The 11,636-nt window shown below is 35.2% G+C and overlaps 2 non-coding genes across 2 annotated transcripts; both read left to right on the top strand.

Annotated features, from left to right (window-relative positions):
- The first annotated feature begins 8,583 nt into the window (after window positions 1-8,583).
- On the top strand, window positions 8,584-8,691 carry LOC131178976 (small nucleolar RNA R71). The gene has a single exon (XR_009147983.1). It is a non-coding gene; the product is annotated as a small nucleolar RNA R71 (small nucleolar RNA).
- A 2,838-nt stretch (window positions 8,692-11,529) lies between these two features.
- LOC131179023 (small nucleolar RNA R71) lies at window positions 11,530-11,636 on the top strand. Its single transcript, XR_009148030.1, has one exon. It is a non-coding gene; the product is annotated as a small nucleolar RNA R71 (small nucleolar RNA).

Genomic DNA, 11,636 nt, shown 5'->3' with positions numbered 1-11,636 from the left:
AGCTTTAATCTAAGCTAGGAAATAAGAAACTAAACACTAGAAATGTAGGAAAAATGTAAGAAAAGAAAGAAATCTCCAAATCTGGTTGGAAATTGTGTGGAAAATGATTGTGTCTCTTCAGCTGCTCCTCTTTCTCCTCTTCCTTTCCTTTTTCTACTCCTTTTTTAGTCTTCTCCCTCTCTAAAATGGGAAATGAGACTATTTATAGCATTTTCTGACATGGAGCCCTAAAATGGTGTGTTTTAGGAGAAATTTTCTGAGGGAATCTTCTGCCAGCTCATTAATGAAACCTTTGTGGGATCAGATAAGTGGATCGCATAAATCATGCATCCCTTATGCGATTTTATTTTTGGTTCACTTATGCAAAATCGCATGACTTGGTGCATAGGTTATGCACATTTCGTGAGATTGCATAAGGGAGGCGTGAATGTGCATAAGCTATGCACTCTCCTTATGCACATTTCGGAGTATTGGAACAGTGATTCTTCTCTTCATGCGGATCCGCATAGCTTATGCGGCAAGTTATGCACAATTTTGGTCAATGCATATTTTAGCATGAAAACTTGTTTTTGACATCTTTGGCTGTGGAAGTCACTCCTCAATGGCGAAATTTCTTTTTAGTCCTTCACAAACACCATTTTTCCTACAAAACAAAGTAAAAATTACAAATTAATCCAAAATTGACAATTATGAAAAACTAACTAAATAACTAATGAAATTAGCTAAAAGTAACTAATAATCAAATAAAATGGCTATGAAATTAAACCTAAATGATTATGCAAAATGTATGCATCAAATACCCCCAAACTCAAGCTTTTGCTTGTCCTCAAGCAAACTTTAAAGTGTGATGCAATTTTTAGGGGTGCCTTATCCAAAGAGCTATGAAAATCACCTATTAAAGTAACTTAACACACCTTTAGCCATACCAGCAATCCATATACCCATCCTTCAAAATGCAAAGAATCTAATGCTTATCCAAGCTTTCACCGCTTAGCCATTAAGTCAATTATCATTCAAAATCCCCAAACCAACCAATCAAAAGAGAGAGTCATGCTCAAAAGGAATTCTAGGACAATCAATAACCAAAGTGTCTCTATATAGAATGATGGAATTAAATGAATGAATAGATAATTTTCCAATCCCATAGGCAAATTCCCTATTCCTATCTCCACTAATGTAGCAAGTACTATCAAGAGATCAAAGGTCTTTTTAGGGATGTAATGGGGCCATGGGGTTCAAAAATGAGGCTAAGAAGAAAAATGGATAAAAAGGATTCAAAGCATGAGAATATTTTCAATTTTGACAACATAAGGTACACTTCTTATTTTATTATATTTTTTTCTTTTTCTCTTTTTTTTTTATATATGGAGGAGAGAAATACACAATGAGAATTGTCAAGTGCTAGCATAGTTTACAAAACACATAAAAATGGAGGGACATTTTGATTCTTTAAACTTGTATTTTGCATTTTCTTTTGATGATTGTCCCTAAAATTTGCCACCCCCAAACTCATTTCTTTTAATACTTTGGGTGGATTTCTTTCATTTTGAATGACAATGGTGAAAAGCACATATACTAGCACTTTTACAAGGTGACAAGCATTTCTTCTCCCTTTTATTGCATTTTTTTTTCTTTTAGATTTTTTTTTTAACTCATAATTATTATTTTTTTTTGAATATGTACCTAATGTTATAAATAATTATTCTCATGAAAAGGGTTGGAGTGTTTGGTTCATTGGCTAGGTAGTAATAAGGGTTTCAAGAAAAATTAGGGACAAAAAGGCTCAAAAGGGTTTGCAAGGGTCAATTTTAATTAGGAAAAGGGCCAAAGGTTTAAAATGAGAAGGTTTAAATCAAAGAATGCCTAATCATCTCTCTTTTCAAGTACAAGCTGGTATTTCGCCTTGAAAGGTTTAGAAAATTTATTCTAGGATTGGTGAGACATCATTTGACTACTTTATATCCAATAACTCCCTCTAAACACTTCCATCTCCAAATGACTAGTTGGGTGGCTTTTTGGCTAAGAAGATATAGGCAAGGGATAGACACTTCAAAACCTTGCATCTCTTAGGAAACTTTCAATCCACAAACCCAACTAAAGGTAAGTCAAATCACTCTCATAGGCAACTTTTCAATACTCAAGGGATTTGGCAAAAGATTTTAATGCATGATGCATGATTCCTAAAAATGAGTAATGCATTAACTAAATGAAGGAAGTCTAATTGTGTGCAATGTGTACAATTCTAAGTGGTGTATAATGTGTGTGTAAATGTGTAATGTATATGTATGTATGGATGTATATGTAAAATATTTACAATATATGTAAATGGAATGGGATGAGATGCTTCTATACTCAAAATGTGAAAAATGTATGAAAAATGTAAAATGTAGCAAAAATCAAAATGTGCACCCCCAAACTCAAAATTAGACATTGTCCTCAATGTCTCAAGCAGTGCATTATCAAAACTCAAAGCAAATAATAATTACTAGGAATTGTGAAATTTAAGAGCAAAAAGAAAGAGTTATCTGGTATAGAGCAAATGAGAATTCAAGAGATAATGGGGATGCATAAGAAGTCGCAGTGTTATGCGAGAATAAAGTCTTGTCGAGCAGTGCATAAGGAGGGTGCATAAGCTGTGCGGTTCTGCATGAGTGCCATAAAGTGCTGCAAATTGACGTGGGGGGAAAAAGGAGTGAACAGGAATATCGGGAGGTGGAAGTGGGAAAATGGTGGCGAAAACAAATTTTGATTTGAACAGGGCATGTGTTAAGGCTGCATAAGTGAAAAGTGAGTGTGCATAACTTATGCACTCTCTTATGCATATTTCGGTGGGTGATAAAAAAGTGTGAAAAACTGATTATGCAAGAGTGCATAGCTTATGCGCTAACTTATGCAAGTTTCGGCTTGTTTTGGATTTCAGAGAAATAGGTCATGCGGAAGTGCATAAGTCATGCACTCTCCTTATGCAGGTCTCGGTAGGTTTTGATTTTTGGGGAGTGTGGTCATGCAGAAGTGCATAAGCTATACACTGTCCTTATGCAGGTCTCGGCAGGTTTTGGCTTTTAGGGAGTGTGGTCATGCAAAAGTGCATAAGTCATGCACCCTGCTTATGCACCTCTCGGCAGGTTTTGGAATTCAGAGTTGGTGGTTATGCAGAAGTGCATAAGTCATGCACCCTGCTTATGCAAGTCTCGGCAGGTTTTGGCTTTTAGGGAGTGTGGTCATGCAGAAGTGCATAAGTCATGCACCCTGCTTATGCACCTCTCGGCAGGTTTTGGAATTCAGAGTTTTTGGTCATGCGGAAGTGCATAAGCTATGCGCTCTCCTTATGCAGATTTCGGCAGAAAGAGAAAATGCAAGATTTGAAGTCATGCAGAAGTGCATAAGTTATGCACCCTGCTTATGCACCTCTCGGCAGGTTTTGATTTTCAGAGAGTTAGGTTATGCGGTAGTGCATAAGTTATGCACTCCCCTTATGCAGATTTCGGTGGAGAGAGAAAATGCAGGATTTGAAGTCATGCAAATGTGCATAAGTCATGCACACACTTATGCAAGTCTCGGTATGTATGAAATTTGACAAAAATGTGGCTATGCAGAGTTGCATAAGCTATGCACTACCTTATGCAGTTTGCAACAGAGGTGAAAAATGGCAAGAATTTTGGTTATGCAGGATTGCATAAGCTATGCAGTTACTTATGCACAATTCAACAAGATTGAGAGAACAATTGAAAATGATTTGCAAGTGTGAAAAATACCCTAGAATGAAGAAATATAATTCTATGAAGCATAAATCATGAGAAATTGTCATAAAAAACACATCAATATATATAAAGTCCATCAAAATTGCATCACATAAGCTTGTAAAAATGAATCCTGCATAAAAGGCCTTTGTGAACCATGCCATTTTGACTCAAATTCTGCAAATCAACATTTAGCACATTAAAACTCAATAAAAATCTGCATAAAGTTGCATCTATCCACAAATGAGAATGGACTCCCTAAGTTTTGCCAAGAAAATGCAATATGTCCACCTTGAATCTCACAACCCAAATAGGCTCAAAACTGTAAAAATGACTCACTTACCACCATATTAACATTATAAGCAAAAATACTTAAAAGTTACACACCCAACCTCACCAAGAACATAAGTCATCTGCTGCAGACCCCTCCTTTGCTGTAGAATTTCATTTTTTTTTTCTCTCTGCATAAACCAGGTAGCAAATCTACACAGGATATGCAGCAAAAATCAATCAATTGTGGGAGAGTTGAAGGATAAAATATCAGTTAAGGGTCACTCCCCAGCATTTCACCAACCTTCCTCCATTGAAATACATCTACAAGGGACAAGATTCAACAATGTCAAAAATTGAATTTGGGGAGATTTAAGATAAAAACAAAAGTAATGTAAATAAAAGTAAATCAACAAAAGCAAAATAAAAGAACTTGGGGTGCCTCCCAAGAGCGCTAATTTATAGTCCTTAGCTGGACTTTTGTCATTTTTCATGGTGGCTAGAATTGGAATTTATTGCCTCTATTTTCAATAGGTGCTTCAATGAATCTATACTTCATTTTCTTTCCATCACATGAGAAGATCCTTGTTGCTTTGTCTAAAAATCCGACCATTTCTTTCTTGACAACCTTTGGTGTATCTTTTTCTTTGAGAGATGGTTGCTTGACCTCACTTTTCTCCACTTGCTCAACTTGAAAGATTGGTGCCATGGGACAAGGTGGATTACTATTCAAATGTTGTGCAAATGCAGCCTCTTTTGGATTTTCATCATTGATACTCCCTTCATGGATAAGACAACTATCAAGAGAAGCCTTCGGATAGCTCTTTCTAAAGTGCTCTTTTACTAACTCATCAACTATATCAATTCTCAAACAAGAGTCTACATCTTCATGTTGCTTCTTCTTATCATTGCCAATGTTGAAGACTAAATGATCCTCTCCGACTCTGAGAGTAAGCTTTTCACCTTTCATGTCAATCAAAGCACCAGCTGTAGCTAGGAAAGGCCTCCCCAAAATGATTGGGATATTAGAATCCTCTTCCATGTCCAAGATGACAAAGTCAACAGGTATGTAGAATTTCCCAACCTTTAGAGGCACATTCTCCAAAATCCCTTCAGGATACTTAATTGATCTGTCACATTTGAAGAGAGAAATGTGGGTCGGCTTAAGATCTCCCATGTTGAGCTTCTCATAGATGGAGAGGGGCATAAGGCTTACACTAGCCCCTAAATCACATAAAGCTTTTATAGAACATGATTCCCCAATGTGGCATGGAATTGAAAAACTCCCTGGATCCTTGAGCTTTGGAGGAAGTTTCCTTTGGAGGATAGCACTGCATTCCTCAGTTAAGGCTACAGTCTCATAATCTTCAAGTCTTCTTTTGTTTGAGAGAATTTCTTTCAAAAACTTAGCATAAGAAGCCATTTGGGAAAGAGCATCAATAAAAGGCACATCTATATATAGCTTCTTTAAAACCTCTAAGAACTTCCCAAATTGCTTATCAATCTTGGCTTTTTGAAATCTCTGTGGAAAGGGAAGCTGTGGCTTGTAAGGCTCTGGAGGTATATATTTCTTTTCTTTCTCTCCAACCTCCTCTTTACCTTTTCTTGCACTCCCTTTTTCACTCTTTTGTTTTTCATCTCTCTCAACATCTTTCTCATTTTCTCTCTTCTCAACTTTTTCACTCTTCTCAGTATGCACTATTTTACCACTCCTCAGTGTGATGGCATGACATTGCTCCCTTGGATTTTCTGTTTGACTAGGAAGTTTCCCCATAGATTTGGTACTTGATGAGCGTGCTTGTTGTGCAATCTGATTTTCTAGCATCCTATTGTGTGTTTGCATTTGTTCCAGCCTTGCTTTCATCTCTCTCATCTCTTCATTATGCTTAGTTTGATTAGCAAGAATTTGTTGTAATAAAGCCTCTGTGGTGGAACTTTGTTCTTGCTGTTTTAGTAGAGGTGCAGGATTTGCATTCTTTTGTTGAAAACTAGGTGGTGGTTGCCAAGGTTGTTGGTATTGATGCCCTTGTTGTTGTGGTGGAAAGTTCTGAGTTGAAGCTTGATTTTGCTGATTCTCCCATGAAAAATTAGGATGATTCCTCCAAGCATATGAAGGATAATCTACTCCACAGCTCATTGTTCCTTCTGCATAAGTAACTTGTTGAGAACTTCCAGAACATGATGATGAACTGACTAACATACTTAAATCCTCCATTTTCTTAGCAAGGACATTAGTGAGTGCATCAAATTTGGCATTGATCATGTTGAATGGATCAAGCTCATACATTCCAGCAGCTTGCCTCTTTTGAGTTGGAGCTGGTCCTCTTGGACTACTCCAAAGTGTTAGTAGTATGCCCTAGAGCATATCATTTAGTATGTATCTTGTATATATTTTATTAATAAAAGGCATTTCCACTTTTCCGTTTACATAATATATTTATGTGTAATAGAAAAGGTCCATTGATATTTTGTTAGAAATATTATTCTTAAGTTGTTAAGAATATGAGTGACAATATTTCTAGCACAAAGTATCATAAATAGGTTCACAATCAAGGATACTTCATAATAAGGACATGACTTATCCAGAAAGATTGTATTCATGTTTGTTCCCAAGTTATTTATATGAGATATAAATAAGATGGAATGGTGAGTCTCATGCCATATAACAAACATGATAGGCACTTATACATGATAAGTAGGCCGAACCAGTGACACTTATGACAAGCACATGGAGTTTACTCTTGTCAATGTTTTGTCATAAATCATATCAGTGCATATAATCTTTAGACCTGAGATAGCACAGTTATCTTGTATATAGGTAGTTTGAGTTTGATAAGGGTATATGGGCATCTGTTGGCTCCTACTAGTTATATATAGAGGTAGGTGTTGATTAAGATAGAATCTGTTCCTCTAAGTAAATAGAGATAAAATCCTATGTTCATTTAATTGTTCTTGATGTTTCAAGTTCCTGGCCAGGACAGATAGATTTATTCAGAAAAGAGTTTATGATGAGAAAAATCTTTTAATCAAGAACTGGAATTAAAAGAGAATATAATATTCATAGCAAATGGAGTTTGACATAAACCATGACTCCAGCTTGAGTTGGGATTTTGTAACAGAGAGATTCTAGTGCATGGTAACATATGATTATAGGTTCATTTAAGGTAAATCTTATTACTAATTGGGTGGCCATGGCATGCTATGCTAGGTGTTAACCATGGTCTATGAGGTTCATAAAATGATTTAGAGAAATCATTTATGGTAAGAAAGAGTTCTGATGATATTAAGAGTTGATATCATGTCTCATTGCCAATTAGTGATGAGCCTAGTAAGTCACATACATACACAAGTTATCACCTATTTAAATATGATTTAATTAATTAATTAAAGAGTTTAATTGATTAATTAAATAGATTTGGTTTGCAATAAAATTGCAAAGTCCCTAGCATGACTTGAAACCAAATCTAGATTATTGGATGTGTAGTATAAATTAAATTTATATTTAAAGTGTTTAAATATGAATTTAATTGATGAGAAATTAATTAATAGAGATTAATTAATTAATTTATATTTGATATAAATTAATTAGAAGAAGAAAATAATTATTTTGGGTTAAGAACTCAAAATTAAGACACGAGGGCATTTTGGTTATTTTTGCGGTGTGACACGTGGCACCATGAGATGGTGACACATGGCATAACACATAAGCTTGCCAAATAATTTTAATCATGTAAGATGATTAAAATCAAGATTAAATATAGGTTTGACACTTGGCACAATGTGATTGGGTCACTTAAACCTAGAGCTAATCAAAAGGTGACATGTGGCTAGGGTTTAATGTGTTAACCTAGCTATTTAAGTGGGGTTATGAAAAGAAAACACAACCAGCAGCCTCTCCTCTCATATGTCACGCCACTTTGAGCCTCTCCAGCTATTTCTCTTCATCTCTCATCAATTCAAAGAGATTAGCCATCAATCTCTTGAATTAAGAACACTAGAAATTGTTTCTAGTGTCCTGTTTGCATCTCTAATCTCTTAAAAGGCAGAACTTGAATTTCTAATTAATAGAAAAGGCTTTAGAAGCTGTTCAAGGGCTGCCATAGGTGTTCTTGGTGTGGACAAGCTAGAGGACAACATCTGGTGTCCTCAAGACGAATCTCAAAGCGCGAACACGGCTGACACATCAAGAGGTTAGTGTAATCGTTCTTGATTTAATCTAGGGTTCTAAAATTAATCTGATTAATTTTAAAATCTTAAATGGCAAATACAGGTCCAAAAACATATTAAAAGAGTTTTAATATGTTGTTTATCATTGAAATCAAATAGATAAAAATAAATCTTGCATGGTGCTTGTGACCCTAGGTGAAAATTTTTTAATTCAATGGTATAATCTTGTGTTTTTCACGCTTCCGTTCCTTCACAAAGATGAGTATTCTTTGCTATTTTCTCTAACAACTCATAAGCTTCATCTTCATGCTTAATGATGAATTCCCCTCCAGTTTGAGCGTCAATGATTCCTCTGATAGCAGGAGTGACATTTGTGTAAAAATTCTGGTTTATCATCCATTTAGGAATGGCATGATGTGGACATTGTCGCTCCAACTCCTTCCATCTCATCCATGACTCATAAAGAGTCTCATCTTCTCTTGGTCTAAAAGCAATCATTTGATTCCTCAACTCTTGAGTTTTTCCAGGTGGAAAGTATTGGGCAAGAAATGCATCAGTGAGCTGCTCCCAATTTGTAATTGAGTTGTGAGGTAAAGAATCAAGTCAATCCAATGCTCTATCTTTCAAAGAGAATGGAAACAATTTTAGCCTTTTGCATCATCGATACTCTGGTTGCTTTTGCATGTCACAGATCATAACAAACTTCTTAAGATGAGTATGAGGATTTTCTGAAGGATGACCTCCGAATTGAGAATTCTGAATCATTTGTAGTACTCCAAAATCCATCTTATAACTATTTGCATCAATTCTTGGTCTTGCTATACTCTCTCTTAAATCATCAAAATGAGGAAATGCGTGATCCATCATACTTCCCTTAGGCACATTAGCATTTACAACTTGTTCACCATGAGCTGCATTTTCATTGTTTCGATCATTTTCAGCATTATCACCACCGATTCCAACTCTTTCTTCAGCCATTTCTTGTTCAATTTCAGCTGCTCTCAAAGCTTCTTTTCTTTTTCTGGTTTCTTTCTTGTTGGCTTTACAAAATTTCTCAATTTCAGGATTAAACAATAAGGATGTGTCACTTGTGCTTCTAGCTCTTCTCATAAAAGATTAAGGGTACCTGAAAAATAACAAACAAACACAAAATGAAAAGATAACAAAGATAAAACTATAAACAACTAAAATAATCAAGAATTCAATCTTAAACAAACAACTCCCCGGCAACGGCGCCAAAAACTTGATGTGTCCAAACCGCAAGTGCACGGGTCGTTCAAGTAGTATAAAAAAAGATATCGTTCCCACGAGGAGTTGTGTTAATGATTGAATTTTTGATATAAAATAAAATATGTTAAAATTGTATTTTAATCAAATTAATAAAAGAAATTTAGGAATTTGAAGCATAAGGTATGAAAATGCAAAACTAAATTTAAACAATGACTAATTTAATAATTCGCAATATAAAGAAATTGATAATAATGAAAATTAATAAAATGAGATTAAACTAAACACTCAAAAGTAAAATTCCAAGCAATAATTGATGAAAGACGATTCTGGAGTTAAGGGTTCATATTTAAGTCATTTTGGGATTTTTCCTAGCTAGCCCAATCCATGAAATTTATGGGTTTAAAAGAGATTAATTCTAAAATCCTTTGAAAACTCTTTCGAGTGAGACAAAGCGTGCCTTAATTAACTTAATCCTACTTTCGTGGAGTTAAAATTAACCAAGACCCATTAGTTTCTTTAATCAATCTATTAAAACCCTCTTAACCCTTAGTCTATTTCTAGATCTAAGTTAATTAAGTCCAATTTCTTGATTAACTATCACTTGGTTTTCTCCTTTCGGTGCTTCAACCAAGGATTAAGAACATAACTTAATGGGGCCCTTCATTAAGCATGTGAATAAGCACACAAGAAATGGATTAAACCTCATAAATTCATTAAATTGGGACTAACCCAGTTCAAATCCACAAAAATAACTAAATATTACATCCCTTACTCCAGAATCAAAGTAAAACTACTCACTACCCATAATGTTTACAAGATATTCTTAGTTTGTATGGAAATAAAGCTTTAATCTAAGCTAGGAAATAAGAAACTAAACACTAGAAATGTAGGAAAAATGTAGGAAAAGAAAGAAATCTCCAAATCTGGTTGGAAATGGTGTGGAAAATGATTGTGTCTCTTCAGCTGCTCCTCTTTCTCCTCTTCCTTTCCTTTTTCTGCTCCTTTTTTAGTCTTCTCCCTCTCTAAAATGGGAAATGAGACTATTTATAGCATTTTCTGACATGGAGCCCTAAAATGGTGTGTTTTAGGAGAAATTTTCTGAGGGAATCTTCTGCCAGCTCATTAATGAAACCTTTGTGGGACTGCATAAGTGGACTGCATAAATTATGCAGTCCCTTATGCGCTTTTAAATATTTTGGTTCACTTATGCAAAACTGCATGACTTGGCGCATAGGTTATGCACATTTCCGTGAGATTGCTTAAGGGAGGCGTGAATCTGCATAAGCTATGCACTCTCCTTATGCACAATTCGGCAGGTGTTGGAACAGTGTTTCTTCTCCTCATGCGGATCTGCATAGCTTATGCGGTAAGTTATACGCAATTTTGTCAATGCATATTTCCACTTGAAAACTTGTTTTTGACATCTTTGGCTGTAGAAGTCACTCCTCAATGGCAAAATTTCTTTTCAGTCCTTCAAAAACACCATTTTTCCTACAAAACAAAGTAAAAATTACAAATTAATCCAAAATTGACAATTATGAAAAACTAACTAAATAACTAATGAAATTAGCTAAAAGTAACTAATAATCAAATAAAATGGCTATGAAATTAAGCCTAAATGATTATGCAAAATGTATGCATCACTCCCTAAGAGAAATTGGGGTGGTTTCTCCATGTTGGATCATAAGTTGCAAAAAATGGGTTACCACCTGGTCTTTGATTGTAGTTCCCCACATAATCCACTTGCTCACTTGAAAAATCTTGACTAAATGCAGAAAAATCAGTTGCACAATTGACATTTGCAGCTCCAACAACTACTAAATTACTTGAACCTCCAACTGAAGAATTTACTTTCATGCTTAGCTTGTCCATCTTCCTTGTCAAAGCATCAAACTTAGCATTAATCATATTCACAGCATCAAGCTCGAACATACCAGTTGGTTTCTTAATCTCATTCCTCTTATAACTCCATTGGTAGTTGTTATATGCAATTTTATCTAGAGCAAAAAAAGCTTCATCTTTAGATTTCTCCATAAGATCACCTCCAGAAGATGCATCAATTGTACTTCTAATAGCTGGTGAAACTTCATTGTAAAAGTGTTGAATAAGCATCCACTTAGGAATCCCATGATGTGGACATCTCCTTTGCAAATTCTTGTACCTCTCCCATGCTTCATACAAGCTCTCATCATCTCTAGGTTTGAAAGAAGTCAGCTCATTTCTTAGCTT

The sequence above is a fragment of the Hevea brasiliensis genome, chromosome 3 (assembly GCF_030052815.1).
Source record: "Hevea brasiliensis isolate MT/VB/25A 57/8 chromosome 3, ASM3005281v1, whole genome shotgun sequence".
Classification (NCBI taxonomy): domain Eukaryota; kingdom Viridiplantae; phylum Streptophyta; class Magnoliopsida; order Malpighiales; family Euphorbiaceae; genus Hevea; species Hevea brasiliensis.
This window is presented reverse-complemented; position numbering and strand designations above follow the sequence as displayed.